This window comes from Pteropus alecto, unplaced genomic scaffold (genome assembly GCF_000325575.1).
Source record: "Pteropus alecto unplaced genomic scaffold, ASM32557v1 scaffold20, whole genome shotgun sequence".
Lineage (NCBI taxonomy): Eukaryota > Metazoa > Chordata > Mammalia > Chiroptera > Pteropodidae > Pteropus > Pteropus alecto.
Genome location: NW_006436298.1, coordinates 43,898,190 through 43,915,494, shown reverse-complemented (window position 1 = coordinate 43,915,494; position 17,305 = coordinate 43,898,190).

Genomic DNA, 17,305 nt, shown 5'->3' with positions numbered 1-17,305 from the left:
CTAACTCCAATCAATTTCTGAGTGTTGATGTAATTTATTTAAAAAAAGACAGGAACAACTAATCACAGTTTAAGAAGTATGTCTTGCTAGTCCACAAGTGCTTTTTCTTTATTCTTGAAAGTCTTGTTCTGCTTACCCTGCAATATGGATAGAGTCAACATGTTCACTCTGTCTGCATTCACATTTTTTCTTCAATTATGAAAGCTGCTTGGTGAATTGACTCTTAGTTATTGGATGGTAGCATGCTTTGCTAGACAGTTCTAGGCCTAGTCCTAAAGCTGGTCCAAAAAATACATTTGATTCTGATCTTTTGGGGTTGGGAAGAATGAATGGTTTGAAGTAGAAGAAAGGTGGATATTTCCTCATTTCCAGTATACATATGTGTCCATTTCCTAGACACATAAATTACCCTAGGTTTAGCAGCTTCTGAAGCTCACTTGGGATGGATGTGGAGGGCCAAGTAGTCAGAGTGCCCTCTGAGGTACCTAGTAGTGCATCTTGAACTTTTCAAAGAAAAGGTACAACTGCTATAATTAAATGAAGTTTTGGGGTCAGTTTTATACTCAGAATAAACCTGTTTTTGAATTGAGATTTCTATACTGTCATGTGTTGACAGTACAAAGTCTTAACCGGCTAAATAAGACAAAGCCTGTGTTTTTATCTTTGCTAGTTTTCCATTTTGAAGAGGACAAAGATGGAATTGTGTATGATTTAAAGAGAATAGGACCAGGTTAAAAAAAAAGTTGCTCAATCCATACTGTGCATTAACTTGAACCTGTGTCTCTCCTCTTCCTTCTGTGGTACTTATTTACCTTCTCTGTGAATTGAGTGTAATGATCAGGCTTCACTTGAGGACATACCTTTATGAAAATTTACTTTAAAGGCAACATTTGGCAGAGAGAGTTTTCCTTTCATTAAAATGCTTCATACACTCCTGACAATAAAATTTTAAAAAGAGAGACTGAAAATATAAAACCTCAAGAAGAATTTCCACAGGCTGGGGATCTGCTGAAAGATCATTTGGCAAAAAGCATAGTAGCATTAAGTAATTTTCAGAGACTGAGAGTTGAATTGGGACTTGGATAAAAATAAAATGGTATATTCAGTCAACTAGGGATGAAGAAAGTAAGTATAAACACTATGTATCTCCAAACATTGGGTTTTGGCTTTTTTTGCTCTCTATGTTGTGGTATGAAGGTTTTTTTTTATTTTACTACTAGATATTCCATAACAAAGTGGGTTTCTCTAAAATATAGGCAGCTCTTGATGAAAAAAATGTGCTCAATTTGGTTTAGCACAGCAAGGATGTGAAGGTCTACAGCTTTGGCAATATATTCTTTTATCAAAATATACTTTCTCTGTGATGTTCTGAAGTTAAAAACTTTAAAAATATGTAATCTAGGGTGAAAGACTAAAAAATTGTTAGATTTTAACTTTCATTTGCATCATAAATATCCTGAGGAAAAATGCACAAAGAAATGTGCTTATACTGTGTCCTATAATATCATGTATTGTGTTGTTATGGCCAAAGCATTTCATAAATACTCTCTTGTATATTCAAAAAGATCAAAATAGAAAATCATCTGGAAAACTGGAAAACTGGTTTAAAATGTTCTTATCTCCTTTTAAAAATGGCATAGTGGAATTCAAATAAAAATATATAAAAGGTTTTTATCTTTTATATATTTTTGCTTTCACTGGTATTTCATTCCTTTCACTGGTGCATCTTAGCCTTGAGACAGTTTTTCTACTCTGCAATTCAGAAAATGGCATGGCAAGGGTTCTTTATGAAGACAAATTGCTGCTAGGTTTTGCCAGGCAATAGATTAAAAATGACGTTATTTTTAAAAAGCTCACATAGGGTATGTGGCCACAGCTGAGTAACAGTTAAGATTATAAAATAAAATATCTGCAGGTGTATAAAGTACTAACAAATGAAAGAAATCCTTCACTACTTTGAAAGTTAGCTGACTTTTATAATCTCTGTCTTGAAAAGTAAGCCTTATTCTGAAGAGATGTGGTCTTCTTGCTGCGTCCATATAATTAACAGTAATGGGAATTAGACGAGCACATGTCGTGCAAGCTCATTGTTGCTTTAAGTTGTGCTTGTCAAGTAAGGACACAAAATGAGATGTGCTGTTAATGCTTCAGTGCATTGTGGACATATGGCAGGCTTTTAGCAAAGTAGTACCCTGGGAAGATATTTGCTTATTCTTCATATATGCATTGACACTCACAGCTTCTTCTCTCTCCTAATGTCTAATAGCAGGTTCTAAGAAAAATAAGGGTCTGAATTTATGACTTAACAAAGGGTCACAACAGTTATAAATTATGTCTAATATGAACCATCGTAATTGAAGATTATTTAATGCATTTTAATCCATTGTATTCTTATTCTTTATCCTAAATTTTTCTAGAAAAACAAAACAAAACAAAAGAAAACAAGAAACTACTCCCATTACAGGATTGAAGACCGTAGGATGGGGGGGGCACGTGTGTGATTTTTTTGAATAATATACTATGAGTTCAGCAATATTTTAATGTTTTTCATTTAATATTTACCATACACTTTTGAAGTAGGAATTATTCCCAATTCATAAATGAGGAAACAAGATGGTTTTGTACCTTTGCAATAATCACAAAACTAGTGAATGACAAGAATTGTTATTAAACCCCAAATCTGTGGGACCATGCTTTTTTTCACTATCAGTATTGCTCAAAGCTCTTTATTCACACTTAAACTTCTATTTCTCCTGGCCTGGAAGGATGATGTTAAAAGTCTGCTAGCTCTATACCATGATTCTTCTCTCTGGTTATATAGTTATTAATTGACTTTCAGGTTTCTCCCAAGTTTTAGTGTGGGTTTTGGATTGGGTTCAGCATCTACTCTTTGCAAATCCTACTATTATCCTGAGTGATTTCAGTGTCGGTCCAACTTCCTCACCTCAAGTATTTCCAAGCTCCTCAACATCAATATCTTCTATCTCTACACTATAGCAAACTAATATTCCTAGACATTATCATCATCCAGAACTGCCCTATATCTAAAATGTTTAATACTAACAATCCTGACAGAGGATGCTAGTTACCTATCTCTGACATGCTTTCTCTCTTCACCTGAAGGAGAGAATTCAGGATTTGTAGTAAGTGTGAATCTAGAAAAAATAATGTATTTTCCAGCTTCTCTTATAGCTGATCTTAGCCAAATGACTAAGTTCTTGTCAAGAAGATATAAGTAAAAGTTTGTGCAAAACTGTTCTTAAAGGGAGTTGAGAGAAGACATTGCCCTGTTTCTTTCTTTTTCTTGAGCTGACAGCAAATGTGATGCCTGGAGCTTCAGCAGCCATTTTTAAACCTGGAGAAGGAAAGCACGAGCTGAAGATGATTGAAGAACAAGATAAAAGGAAACTGGTTCCCCGCCTCTCTGAGTGCTTTACCAGCCCCAGACTAACTATTTCTAGATTTATTTTACATGAAAGGAAAAAAAAATTATTTTGTTTAAGCCAGAATTATTTTTATTTTCTCAAATTCAGCCAAACCTATATCTGGTATGTTAACTCTCAGATTCAGTATCAAGTTGTCTATTATCTCATACTTCATCAACTGTCTTCTGATGTCTATTCCTTTCCTAGTCAGCCTGGCACCCACAGTTATTGATGTCAGGTTATTCCTATCTAGATAGAAGGAAAAACATCTTTTAATTTAATATTGTATAACATTAAAATGTACAGCACAGTAGTAATGAAGATAAGCTTCTCATTAAAAGTGTTTATTATCCAATATTTATGAAACCGCTAGTTTAAAAACTGTTAAGACAAGATTACAAGCTGTGTTAAAATCTTTACAGCTTTGCTATGTATGATATAGTTTAGATAACCTTTTTACTGATGAGAAATATGAAGAGATAGGGGCCTACTAATAAGTTGCTTGAGGTCACATTTTTTGCTAGTGTCAAAGATGGCACAGAAATCCAGATCTTTTTTTTATAATTATAAGGTTTTTTTTCCTACTACTAATGCCGATCAACTCCTTTAAAACAGCGGTCCTCAACCTATTTGGTCCCAGGGACCGGTGCTCCTCTGAGAATCTACTGCCCGATGATCTGAGGTGGAGCTGACGTGCTGACGCTACTAGCTCTGATGCAGGGAGCAGCTGCAAATACAGATGAAGCTTCGCTGTCTCACCTGCCTCTCACCTCCTGCTATGCAGACCAGTTCCTAACAGGCCACCGACTGGTACCAGTTCGTAGCCCAGGGGTTGGGGACTCCTGCTTTAAAAGAAAACAAAATAATTATGGGTGAGTACTGAGGAGGATGACCATGAAGGAATAGGCGATATTTGGAAGTACTGAGAATTGGTTAAAACCAATGGAGAAATGAAAAAAATATTTACTTTCATGTGTAAGTTGCCATGTCTTTTGCTTTAAAACTATTTGTATATAGTCAAACTAGCTTTTCTAATCACATTTGCGCTTTTTATTTTTTATTCTCTTTTTTTGTTTTTATTTTTACTTATTTTTATCATGGTGACATTGGTTAATGAAATCCAGTAAGTTTCAGCTGTACAATTCAACAGTAAGACATACATATATTGCATTGTGTGCCATTTACTTTTTAAATAGTTTATTTTAGAATAGTTTTTTATTTAGAGAAAAATTATAAATACAGTACAGAGAGTTTCCATAGACTCTATACCCAGTATCCCCTATTATTAGCATTTTACTTTAATATGGTATATTTGTCACAATTCATGTACCAATATTGATACATTATTATTAAGTAAAGTCCATATTTTATTCAGATTCTTAATTTTTATCTAATGTCCTTTTGCTGATTCGGAATACCATCCAGAATACCATATTACATTAAGTCATCATGAATCCTTAGGCTCTTCTTGACTATGGCAGTTCCTTAGACTTTTCTTGGTTTTGATGACCTTGACAGTTTTGAGGATTACTGACCAGGTTATTTTATAGAATGTCCCCCAAATGAGATGTTTGATGTTTTTTCATTAGACTGGGGGTTATGGATTTTTGGTAGGAAAACCACAAAAGTAAAATGCTATTTTCGTCAAATCATATCAAGAGTACATGTTATCAACATGATTTATCACTGTTGATGTTATCCTTGAACACCGGACTGAGGTAGTGCTATTCAGATATCTTTATTGTAAAGTTAGTTTCCCACCACCCTTTTTCATACATATTCTTTGGAGTATACTATGAAAGCAAATCACTATGTATTGTCCACACTTAAGGAGCGGGGGGATTGGCGATCCATCTCCTTGAGCACAGAGTATCTACATAGATTATTTGGATTTTTTCATATAAATATTTGTTATCCTCTCCCATTTATTTATTTTTAAAAATCATGTATTTTTATCAGTATAGATTCAAGGGTATTTATTTTATACTTCTGGTTATATTGCAATACTACTTTATTTTATTCTTCAAAGTACTTTGACTTTGTCCATCGGAACTCTTTCAGTTTACTTCTGTGTCCTTTGACATATCTCCATCACTGTGAGTTTCTTTGAGCACTTCCTTACACAACTGTATTAAATAGCCTCCCCAGTGTGTGATGTGACTTTAAAGCAATTAAACCAATTTCCATGGTCAATACTTATGAATGTAATTACTTCATAGTCACAATAATGTGGAGTAATTATGCTCATTCATATTGGCTGCAAAATTAATACAAGAAGGGGCTAATTAATTGGATCTAAGTCTAAATAAGATTCAAAAATTTTTAAATAATTTAAAATGTATTTTGATTTTTTAAAATAAACTTGTCAATTGAAATATATAATGTATTCAGAAAGGTATACAAATCATTAGTGTACACTTCAAAGGATATTTACAAAGTAAACATACCCATTTGACTACGACCCAGATTAGGCAAAAGAAAATCAGCACCCTAGAATGTCTCATCCTCATGCACACATTTCCCTAAAGGTAATTACTGTTTCAGCTGATAACACATTGATTAGTTTTTCTTGATTTTAAATTTTATATAAATGAGGTCACATAGTATGACAATTTTCTGTCTGGCTTCTTTTACTTAACATTGTGAAATTTATTCATGTTATTGTACGTAGAAGTAATTTGTTTATTTTCATTGCTTTAAATAAATGAACTGCAAATTATCCATTCAAATCTTGATTTTTTTGTCAGTCATTTCCAGGCTTATTCTTGCTAAGAACATTTTTGTATATATAGTCTTATATGTCTTTGATACACACACACACACAAACACACATTCGATACACAAGTACACACACACACACACACACACACATCTTTTGGGTATATACCTAAGTGTGGAATTGCCAAGTCATAATATGTGTGTATGTTCTGTTTCAGTCTATATTGCCAAAGAATTTTCCAAAGTGATTGTCACTGACACTTGGTATTTCAGTGTTTTGAATTTTAGCCATTTTGGTATTATAATGGTTAATCATTGTGGTTTTAACTTGCATTCGCCTGAGGAGTAATGAGGCTGAGCTTCTTTTATTGGATATTATATTTTGTGAAGTGCCTATTCATGTTTTTTTTCATTAAAAAATGAGTTGTCCTTTTATCATTGATTTTTATAAGTTCCTTGTGTAATTTGTACATGAATTTGTCACAGTTTGTGTTCTAGGAAGCAGACACTGAGAAAGAGTTAAAAATGCAAAAGGTTCATTAGGAGTAACACCTTGAAAAATCATTAGTTAAGGGCCTCACTAAGTAGACTGTGACCTGGGCTACTTCTTGATCAGTATCACTCTGAAAATAGCATGACTTTGGTTCAAAAGCTGAAGGAGACTCTGAAAGTGTTAATAGCTGGAGCAGTCAGCTAATCATATGTTTAGTACCTGGGTGAGTCCTTTCTAGAAGGGGATACACATCTCTGCATATGTTACAGAATTCTTTTGCAGTTGTATGTATTGCAAATATCTTCTCCACCTAATGGCTTATATTTTCACACTTTTAATGGTATTTTTTGATGAACATGTGTTCCTAATTTTAATATTGCTTATTAACTCATTAAATTTTTCATTCATTCATTTCTGAGTTCTGTTAAAAACTCTTTATACTAAGTTAATGAAGGTATTCTCTTAACATTACTTACTAGAAATATTATTTTATCTTTTACTTTTAGATCTACACTTCCATGTGGAATTGGTTTTGGTGAACAGAAAAAAGTAGGGATAAAATTTATCTATCTATCATCTATCATTATCTAACTCTAGATAGATATAGAGGTAGACATAGATAGACATCCAATGAACCTGACAACATTTATTCAAAGATAATTTTTCCTATTATTCTGCAATGGCATCTTTGTCATACATTAAGTTCAATAAATGTGCAGGCTTATTTCAGAACATTCTCTTCTATTCCATTAGTCAGTCTGTTTATCTCTTGCTGCAATACCCACCTGACACAATTCCTGTGGTTTCAGAGCTAATCTTATTTTGTGATATCCATTCTTCTGTTCAAAATTTTCCACAAGCTTTTCTCAACTGTTTTTCATCTGAATAGATAACATAAAAAATGATTTGAGTGATAATTTTCTCCATTCTTTCATGTATGGTAACATTCTTGCATAGGAGAGACCTTAACTCCTGAAATGGAAGTTTTAGGGCATTAGATTTTAATCCTTTCATAGAATTCTGGTTGAGAAATCCTGGAGAGCTGCTCTTGGTTCCTTGCATATTCATATAGAATTTAAAATACTCTTGTTAATTTCCACAATTATTTTATTGGGACTTTTATGGAGACAGGATTTAATCTATACCACAATTAGAGAAATAAAAATCTTTACAATATTAAATCCAAATTCACATGTATGATATGTTACTCTATTTATTTAGGTCTTTAATTTCATTGATGTTTTATAGAGATCTATCCCCTTTTTTATTGGATTTATTCCTAGATATTTATTATTTTTAATACTATTGTAAAAATAACATTTTAATTTTTTTTAATTTCAATCGTTGCTGTTCAGAAATGCAGTTTTTTGAACACTGACCTTTTAATCCACAGCCATACTAAATTTACATATTACTTCTAATAGTCATTCTGTGAGTTCTTTTAGATTTTCTATGTGCACAATCATCTATTGGATCAATCTGAATAACTACAGATTTGTTTACTCCTTTTCCAATCATTTATATTTCTTATCTCATTGGTTTGGACCTTCACTATAATCTAGAAGAGCTATAATCACACTCATTCCCAATTTTACACAGGGGAATTTTTAATAGTTCTCCTTTTAGTACAATGTTGATTTTTAAAAAAGATTATCCTTACCATATTAACAATGGTCTTTCCCTTCTTAATTTAGTTAATTTTTGTTACACATGGGTATTAAGTTAGGATGACCATGTAAATTTCCCCCTTAGAATATTGATATTATGAAATATATTAATTTTGAAATTTTAAAATGACCTTGTATTCCTGAAATAAATGCAACATTGTTACTTTTTTTTCTCTCTCTCATTTTATATCTTGTGGGATTCAGTTTGCTAAAACACTGTTTAAGATGTTTGTATCTATGTTCTTGGGAATGATTTGCCTGTAACTTTTTTTCTTGCTGTGAATTTCAGTGATTGCTATCAAAGTCATGCTAGTGTTATAAATCCAAGTGGTTTTATGTTCTTTTCTGAAATTGATTGTGTAAGATATACCTAATTTCTTCTTAACTATTTTTTCGAATTAATTGGTAATGCTTTTAGTGCCTGTAATTTTCTTTGTTGAAAAGTATTTAGTTATACATTCAATTATTTGATGTAAGACATTAAATTTTTAATATTTTTCTTAAGTCAATTTTTGTAAGTTCTATTTCCATGAATTTACTCAATTCATTTAAATTGTCATGCTTTTAGATAAAATCCTTTGTTTTCATCATCCCACTACCTAATAATGGCTCGTTGAAGTTTTCAGACTTGATGAGTATTCCTTCCTAATTTCCAATGCATATTTTTATATTTTAGATTTTCTAGGTCACTTCAGCTGAGATTAATAGGGGAAGTCAGCTGCTCAAATACAAAGCCAGCTGCTCCTCTTATACCACAAAGCTTCATATAAATAATTTTGAACCTTGAGATTTATGATTTTACTAAATTTTAAATGAAAATAAATAAATTGTATATGTGTGTGTGTGCACACGCACACACATTAGAGGAAAGAGAAAAAAGAAAGCAAGCATGAAGGCTCTGACAAACGAATCTATGTAAGAATAAGCATTGGATAGGTTATCATGATTTACACAAAACTTTTTTCCTATTTTAAAATACTTCAACAACTCAATCTAAGCAATTGTGTGAACAATATAAATAGAATTCTTTATTAAATTTGTTGGGGTGACATCATTGGTTAATAGACTGATATCATAAGTTGCCTAAGTGTTTGTTCTGACCTTTTACATGTGCTTCTCAAACTATGCCCTCCAAACCACCAGAAACTTGAGGGCTTATTAAAAGCAAATTCTTGGATCCAACTCCACATCTACTGAATCAAAATCTCTCAGGATAAAACTCAGAAAACTATCCCTGTAACCAAGCTCTCTAGGGGAGTCTTAGTCTGTGACACTTGAGAACTTTTTTGGATGAATTCCCTGCTAATAATTCAGCAGACTGATTTTACCTAATGTTCAGAGTTGTGTAAAGATTCACTTGATATGCTTTTTATGTATGTATATATGTATGTATGTATGTATGTATGTATGTATGTATGTATGTATTTAATTTTTTTTTTATTATGGTGACATTGGTTAACGAAATCCAGTAAGTTTCAAGTACAATTCAACAGTAAGGCATATGTATATTGCATTGTGTGTTCACCATCCATAGTTTGATTTTTTCTGTCACTGCGTATTTGACCCCTTTTACTCCATCTATCCACCCCCATCTCTGGTAGCCACAAGTCTATTGTCCATGTCCATGAGTCTCTGTCCTGTTTGTTTGTTGCTTTTAGGTTTATATCCCACATATAAGCAAGATCATGTGGTTTTCAACTTTTTCTGTCTGGCTTATTTCGCTTAGCAGGATTATCTCAGGGTCCGTCCATGTTGTCGTAAATGGCAGTATTGCATCTTATGGATGAGTAATATTCCATCATATATATGTATCACAGCTTCTTTATCTAATCATCTATTGTAGGACACTTCCGTTGTTTCCATGTCCTGGCCACCGTGAATAATGCTGTACGAATAGAGAAAGGAGAGTATCTTATCTGAGATGTAGGCTAGCTGTCTCTAGAGATAGATGAGTATGTTAGCACCAGTACAGATATCCAGACAACTGAGCTTATAAGAGTGAGACCTTTGCAAAAATTTTGTTGATCCAATTTAAAATTGAAATTGTTTAACCTGAGAAATTTCAGATGATCCACTTAAAAAATATAGTAAGCAACAAAGAATACTTAAGAACATTTTCCTTAAAAATATTTGAATTTTATTAAAATATATTCTTGTAGAAAATTTTAAATTATTTTTCATGTGCATTATTTTTAGATTAAAATATTATCCAAAAGTAGAATGTTTTTTCCTGTTAAAATATATAAGAATTTATAATAAATGGCTCCTTTGAGTACATGATCTAACTACTGAATAATTGTTCAAAACCCCAGTGAAAAATAGAATTATGTTGTAAACTGTTTAGATATACTAAAATTCCAAAGTGAACATTATAAAAATCTCTTTCTACAGAAGTCTTTGAAACATTGTCTAAGATACACTTAAATTTGCCAATGCAGAAAATAGCTATTTTAGCCTATAACTGAAATTAGTATTCAGTTTGATTTTATTTAATAAGTGCCTATTACGAGAATATAGCAGATGTTATTTAAATGCAATTTTAAGGAATTTAATGATGAAATATATTAGATATTCAATAAACCGATGTAATAATTTAATGGAAAGAAATAAAAATCATTTCCCTCTTTATTTTCATCTTTTTATAAACCCATTATATGCTCAGCATCTTTTCAAAATGCATGAAAGGAAAGGATCTCTCAGAATATCATAAAAATTTAATCAGATCCCTTGCAGGAACATTTAGAGATAATTGCTATATGCTGTAATCACTTCCTTCAGTCCTGATCCTTGAGGTATATATGAGGTAACATTATTAATGTTTTTTGTCTTTTGGGAGACATGTGTAATTATTCTGTGCCTCATTGGTCTACGACTATATGCTCAACACTTTAATGAAAATTGCCCTTGCCTTGTCTGCACAATGCACTAAAAGAGTCAAATCCTCTTTTTGAACTTCAGGGACCCATTCCTTGCCATGTATTATTCATTTAAAGTAAGTTAATGTCATTGGAAGACAGAGTTGCTGCCTTGTATGATAAAAGGTTTTAAGTGAGGCGAAGTTAATTACTTATTGCCCATACCCTGGTGTGCTTTTCCATATGGCCTTTTTTAAGCAATGAGTGACAAGAAGTCATCAGGGCAAAGATATAAGCAGAACTTTTTATATTAAAACTTTAATGTATCAATGCCCAGGGCACTAGCTAATTCTAGTTTTCTAGTTACAGAACCTGAGTGAGTAATTTAGCATCTAGTGCTTCTCAATATGCTTATTTTAGTTCTTCTGTCTCTTAAATCATATACAGAATTATCTTTCAAGTGCTTCAACTGCATGTGTCAGTGACCTCAAAAGGAAAGTTTTATTAGCAGAACTCCTATGTTCTCACAGGAAACATACTAAAATTTTTAAACCACAACTGTGTGTCTAGTTTTGGAACAATAAAAATCCAAATGTGCATAATGGCAAGAACATTATAACATTTCTTTTTATTGTCTTGGATTATACAAAAAAAGAGAAAATGCTTCTTTATCTTTTCTAATTATGAAGATATGCGTTAAAATATTCCTTGATTGACAAATACTTGTTCTGAGATCAAGCCTCATTAATACATGTAATGACTATGGAAACTAAAGAATAAAAAGTGTGAGCAGTTCAGCTCTAGAATATCTACATCTACATCAGAGAAGATTGGGTTTAGTAAGCTTCCTGGGTGTTCCGTGACTTGGCATCAAGCTGCCCTTGTATAGTCGCTCACTGATTTTACATCATTGGTCTGTTCATTTGGGAATAGTCTTGAGTGCTATTGGAAATTTGGTCTAAATTTTCCCTATACTAGCCCTTTGTATGGCCACTTCATATTAAAATATTAGAAATAGAAAGGACTTCAAAATTGTTTTAGAGTAACTCTTTCATTTTATAGTTGAGAAAACTAAATTCTAAAAGTTAGAATGTTCAGTCAAGGTTACAGTTTAATTCTTTATGCTTTAATACAATTAAAATATCTCTTAAATAGTAAACATGCATGCATCATTTGCTTACATAGGTATCCAAAACACAATCATACCATAATTTTTATTTTTCTTTATTAAGCTATTAGAAATGCTTTCTCTCCACTGGGTATAAGAATATGATTATCAAGGAAGCTGGTAGCAACATAATGTGTTTTGTAGAGCAGAAATTTGATATAATTTAAACACAAATATGAGATGTATTTTACTTTCATAATTTACATATTATGTATTAGTAAAGTTGATTTGCCATGCAAAAGGTAATTTGTACTTGGAAAAAGATCTTCACCGGTATTATACCGTTCTTATATTTTTATGATGCTTAATGATACCATCCTTTTTCTTAAAAAGGATACTTAACTATAATCTTATTTGCCTTATACTGTAGCCATAATTTTATTTAAAAAGCAATAATTTGCATATTGTCATTTTAGAAAAGGAGGTTTGGCAGAAGGAAGAAAAGAGAAAGAAATTCAATATGTTACTAATAAAATAAAACTTGCCAAGAAATCAAGGCCAAGTCCAATTTAGTAGTAATTAAATAGCAATTATAATTTTAGAGCTATTAATAGAATGGTGTGAACTGATTTGGTTTCAGTTTAGTCCCAAGGAGGGACAGATGCACATTGTATTGACATGTATACACTCCACTGAATCATGCTCTGGAGTGGAAATCAGGAGAACTGATTCTGTTCAGCTTTACAAGTAATTTTGCAGAGCCTCTATTTAGTATCACAAATTTTTAATCTATCGCTATTGCAATTCTTGCCTTTTTTTTTGTAGAGAGATTTTGTTGGTCAATGAATTCTGTAAGAGGGTGCCTGGTAAATTAGACAATGCTTTGAATTTTTTTTTTTTTAATTAAGTATATAGTTGGTATATAATATTACATTAGTTATATTAGTTTCAGGTCTACAATATAGCAATTGATGTTTTTTATACCTTACAATGTAATCATCCCACTAATTCTAATAATCTTATCTGTCAGCATGCAAGCTTATCACAGTGTTATTGACTATATCTCCCTCCACCTTTTCACCCATCCTCCCACCCCGCCCCTCTGGTAACCATCCTTTGGTCTCTTGTTTCTATGAGTCTTTTTTTGTTTTGTTTTGTTTGTTTGTTTGTCTAGATTCCACATGTAAGTGAAACCATATGGTATTTGTCTTTTCTGACTTAATTCGCTTAGCAAAATACCCTCTAGGTCCACCCATGTTGTCACAAATGGCAACATTTTATTCTTTTTATTGCTCTATAATATTATAGGTTGCTTCCCTATGTTGGATATTGTACATAATGCTATGCTGATTTTGGGACTGTAAATTGGTGCAGCCACTATGGAAAAAAGCATGGAGATTCCTCAAAAAACTAAAAATGGATCTACCATATGACCCAGCAATTCCACTTCTGAGTATTTATCCAAAGAAAATGAAAACATTAATTTGAAAAGATATATGCACCCCTATGTTCATTGCTTCGCATGTTCTTAATTCATTTGACTGCTCAGAATAGTCAAGAACTAAAAAATATCTATTGTTAATTTTATAACATTTCAGTAGTTTGGCACAGTGGAATAAGTTATATGAATTAAAATTGCTGGTGTTTCAAGGAATAACAGCTTAATCAAGTACCTTTTACAAAAGCTCTTCTTTTTCTCTTTACATGTTTCCTCTCTACAAACCTCTTATCTTATTCTCAACTATCACCCAATGCTTCATATATCATAAGTCTCTCGGGAGGCTAACCTCTTTGCTAAACTTCAAGCAATATTTCTATCTGCTAATTGGATCTTTCCAAATGGATATCCCACAGGCACTTCAAATCCACCAAATCTTCAAACTAACTGTGTTGTCATTTTCCTCAAACACTCTTCTTTCTCCCAAAAGCTCATGACTCATGCTAGGAAATTTAGAAATGCTTTTACTAACTTCCCTTTTCATATACCCCATGGTCAAGTCATGTGTAGTCTCAAATATCAAATGTTTTTGGAAGCAACATCTATTCTTCATCTACATTGCTGACACCCTCGTTTAGGTCCTTATTGTTGACTGTGTTAGATTAATGCCATAGAACAAATTGGAGACATGGAAAGAACAAAGGCTTCGGTGCCCAGTAGGCCTGGAGTTTTGAAGACTCACCTCTGCCTCTTACTAGCGATGTTTAGGTAGATTATTTAAATGTGTTTATCTTTGAGCGGATTACTCAAACTTGCCGGATACATCATAGGATTTAAATAACTAGCAGTGATAGCCTAAATAACTAGCAGTGATAGCAGTACAATCACAGACTTTAAATGAATCTGGCTGCTACAGTTATCTCATCTTTAGTTCAAGGAGCCTTCAAAATGCTGCCCAAGTCCTTTCAAAAACTTATGTCTAGTCATGTCTCAAGCTTAAAAACATTCAAAAGCTCCAATTGCCTGAAGTTGTGTGGAATTTGGGGTCCTTTCTAACCTACATTCTAGCCTCCAAGGTTCTGGGTTTACTTCCTATCACTTCCAGAAGACAAGTCTAATCTCTACCACTGGAATACACCAGGCACCTCCATGTCTCTTGATCTTGCTCGCTCTACTTTTCCTTGCCTGAATTGCTCTTTCTCCATTTTCCTTTATAAGAAAACTTCAAGCCTCACCATTTTTTTTCTGCTTTGAAACCTTCCCTGACTCTCACCCTCGTCATGTATAGAAGTAATTACTTCTTGCTCTGGAAAGCCTTTATCATTTATTCAAATAGCTTATTAGAATAGTTAACTTTGCTGACTTTTATCATAGTCTTGACACTCATAAGTATTATACATGTATGAATTTATACTATAGGGGAAGACACCGTCATCATTCACATTTTATAGATTAGAAAAGCAGGCACAAAGTGGTGAAGGAACTTTTTCTAAGATCAGTTGATGATGAGGTCAGGCTCTGGCTCCCATGCTGATCCGATTATCCACTTACTCCTTACTGCCTCCCAATAACATTTAACACTGGATGTACTATCATGTGCCCCAGTCATATCCTTGATGTTAAGGGAAGCTCCCAGGCCCATGTTGAACATAGATTAGCAACAAGTACAATTGGGGTAAATTGAGATACGAACCCTCTAGGACTATGTAAGTGACAGCTGTTTGCAAATGACTTTCAGTGTTATAGTGCTTTTGAAAGGGTACATATCTATAATACTGCACACTCAACTTACATTGCTTGGGGAGTGATTATTCATTTTTGTGACTTGCTTTTTTGTCATTTACTGGCTTCACCCCTGACCCACTGCTTCCACTTTTTGCTATTTCACTGCTCATTACCATGTCCAATAGAAGAAGAACGAGGTGAATTTTAATCATTTAGGTTTTCCTCCTTGTTGGCTGCTAGAGTAAGGGAAGTTTAAACTGTTGGGAAACAATGCTTAGAGTTATACTGTGACATTTTATGTACACATATATTTTTCATTATTATCAATAACCAAAATTCATATAATTTAAGAACCATGTGTTGAGTACTTACTATGTGCTAGGTGTGTGAACTGCATTAATAGTCTTCTAAGAGCCAGATAAGATAAGCTTTATTTTATATTTTCAACTTTGAGAAATCTCATTAAATAATTTTTGACAATGTGCATTAATTAACACTATACATAAATGCACCTGTATAAAAATTCTGGCTTTAGAAAACTTTTTTTTAAAATTTCTCATAGGCTGAATATATCCCAACTCCTTGCTGTGACACTTACAGCCTACTATATTATTTCTACATTATGCTTCAATTGCAAGTCCCAAATCTCTCCCATGAGCATGCTTCTGGTCACACTGAAGTGGTTCCCAAAAGCATCATATATGTATGCCCCACAACCTTCATAATGCCTAGTGTACTCTCCTTCCCTCATCTTTGTTATGAGCTTTCTTTTTCCTTTGAAGCCTAATTGAGCAGCAAGATCTCAAGAAAAACATCTCTGGGGAATTGCCTTGTTTCTGGCCTATCCTTTTGCTATAAACTCCTGCAATACTTGTTATTTCTATTGCTGACATTTAGTCTTGATATTTATCTCCTTTTCTGCCTATCCTGTCTCACTTACTGGTTTTATATAATAATGATAATACAAACTACTATTTATTGAGCATTTCCTCAAAGTCAGGTACTGTACAAAGGAAATAACAGAGGCTCAGAGAGGTTAAGACACTTAGCCTAAATTTCGCAGCTTATGAATAGTAGAGCCTCCACTTTTTACCCCGATTCTCATTAAGACCAAAGATCACGTCTCATGTTTTTCTTTGAGGATTATTGTGAAGCACCAGTGAGATAAAGCGTGTAGCACCTAAATGTACAAAGGGGACCCTAATCATCTGTGGAAAATCATACTATTTCTTTTTTTTTTTTTTCCCCATTTTGTTTCTTTTTCTTTTTTTTTCTTCTTTTTTTCCCCACTTCCCCTTCCACCTTCTGGTAACCACTAGTATATTGTCCATGTCCATGAGACTCTGTTTATCCTGTTTGTTGCTTTTAGGTTTATATCCCACATATAAGTGAAATCATGTGGTTTTCAACATTTTCTGTTTAGCATATTTTGCTTAGCATGATTATCAAAATCATACTATTTCTTAAGATACAAATAAAAAGTACGTAAGTGAATAGGAATAAAAACACTGAGTTGATACCTTTTTGCATAAATTAAAATATTCTAATTATATAACACCCTAAATAATAATTTATTTATTGAGAAATGATATGAGAATACTATAATTTTGTTACTCATTGGTACTATGTAATGGTAAACAGAAACAGCACATTTTCTAACATTAGGTGGTCACTTACTTTGATCATCACTATTTTACAGAAAAAAGGTTTCAAAAATTTGAAATTATCAAATTGCTTTTATTGTTTTATTTCTCAGTTTCTTATATCACCAGTGAAGCATTTTGTAATGTATTTTTTTCCCTGTTGCCTTCCAGGTTTTGAGGTTCAATTCAGGGACAGTTCTTAAGTAATTATATATATATATAATTTACATATA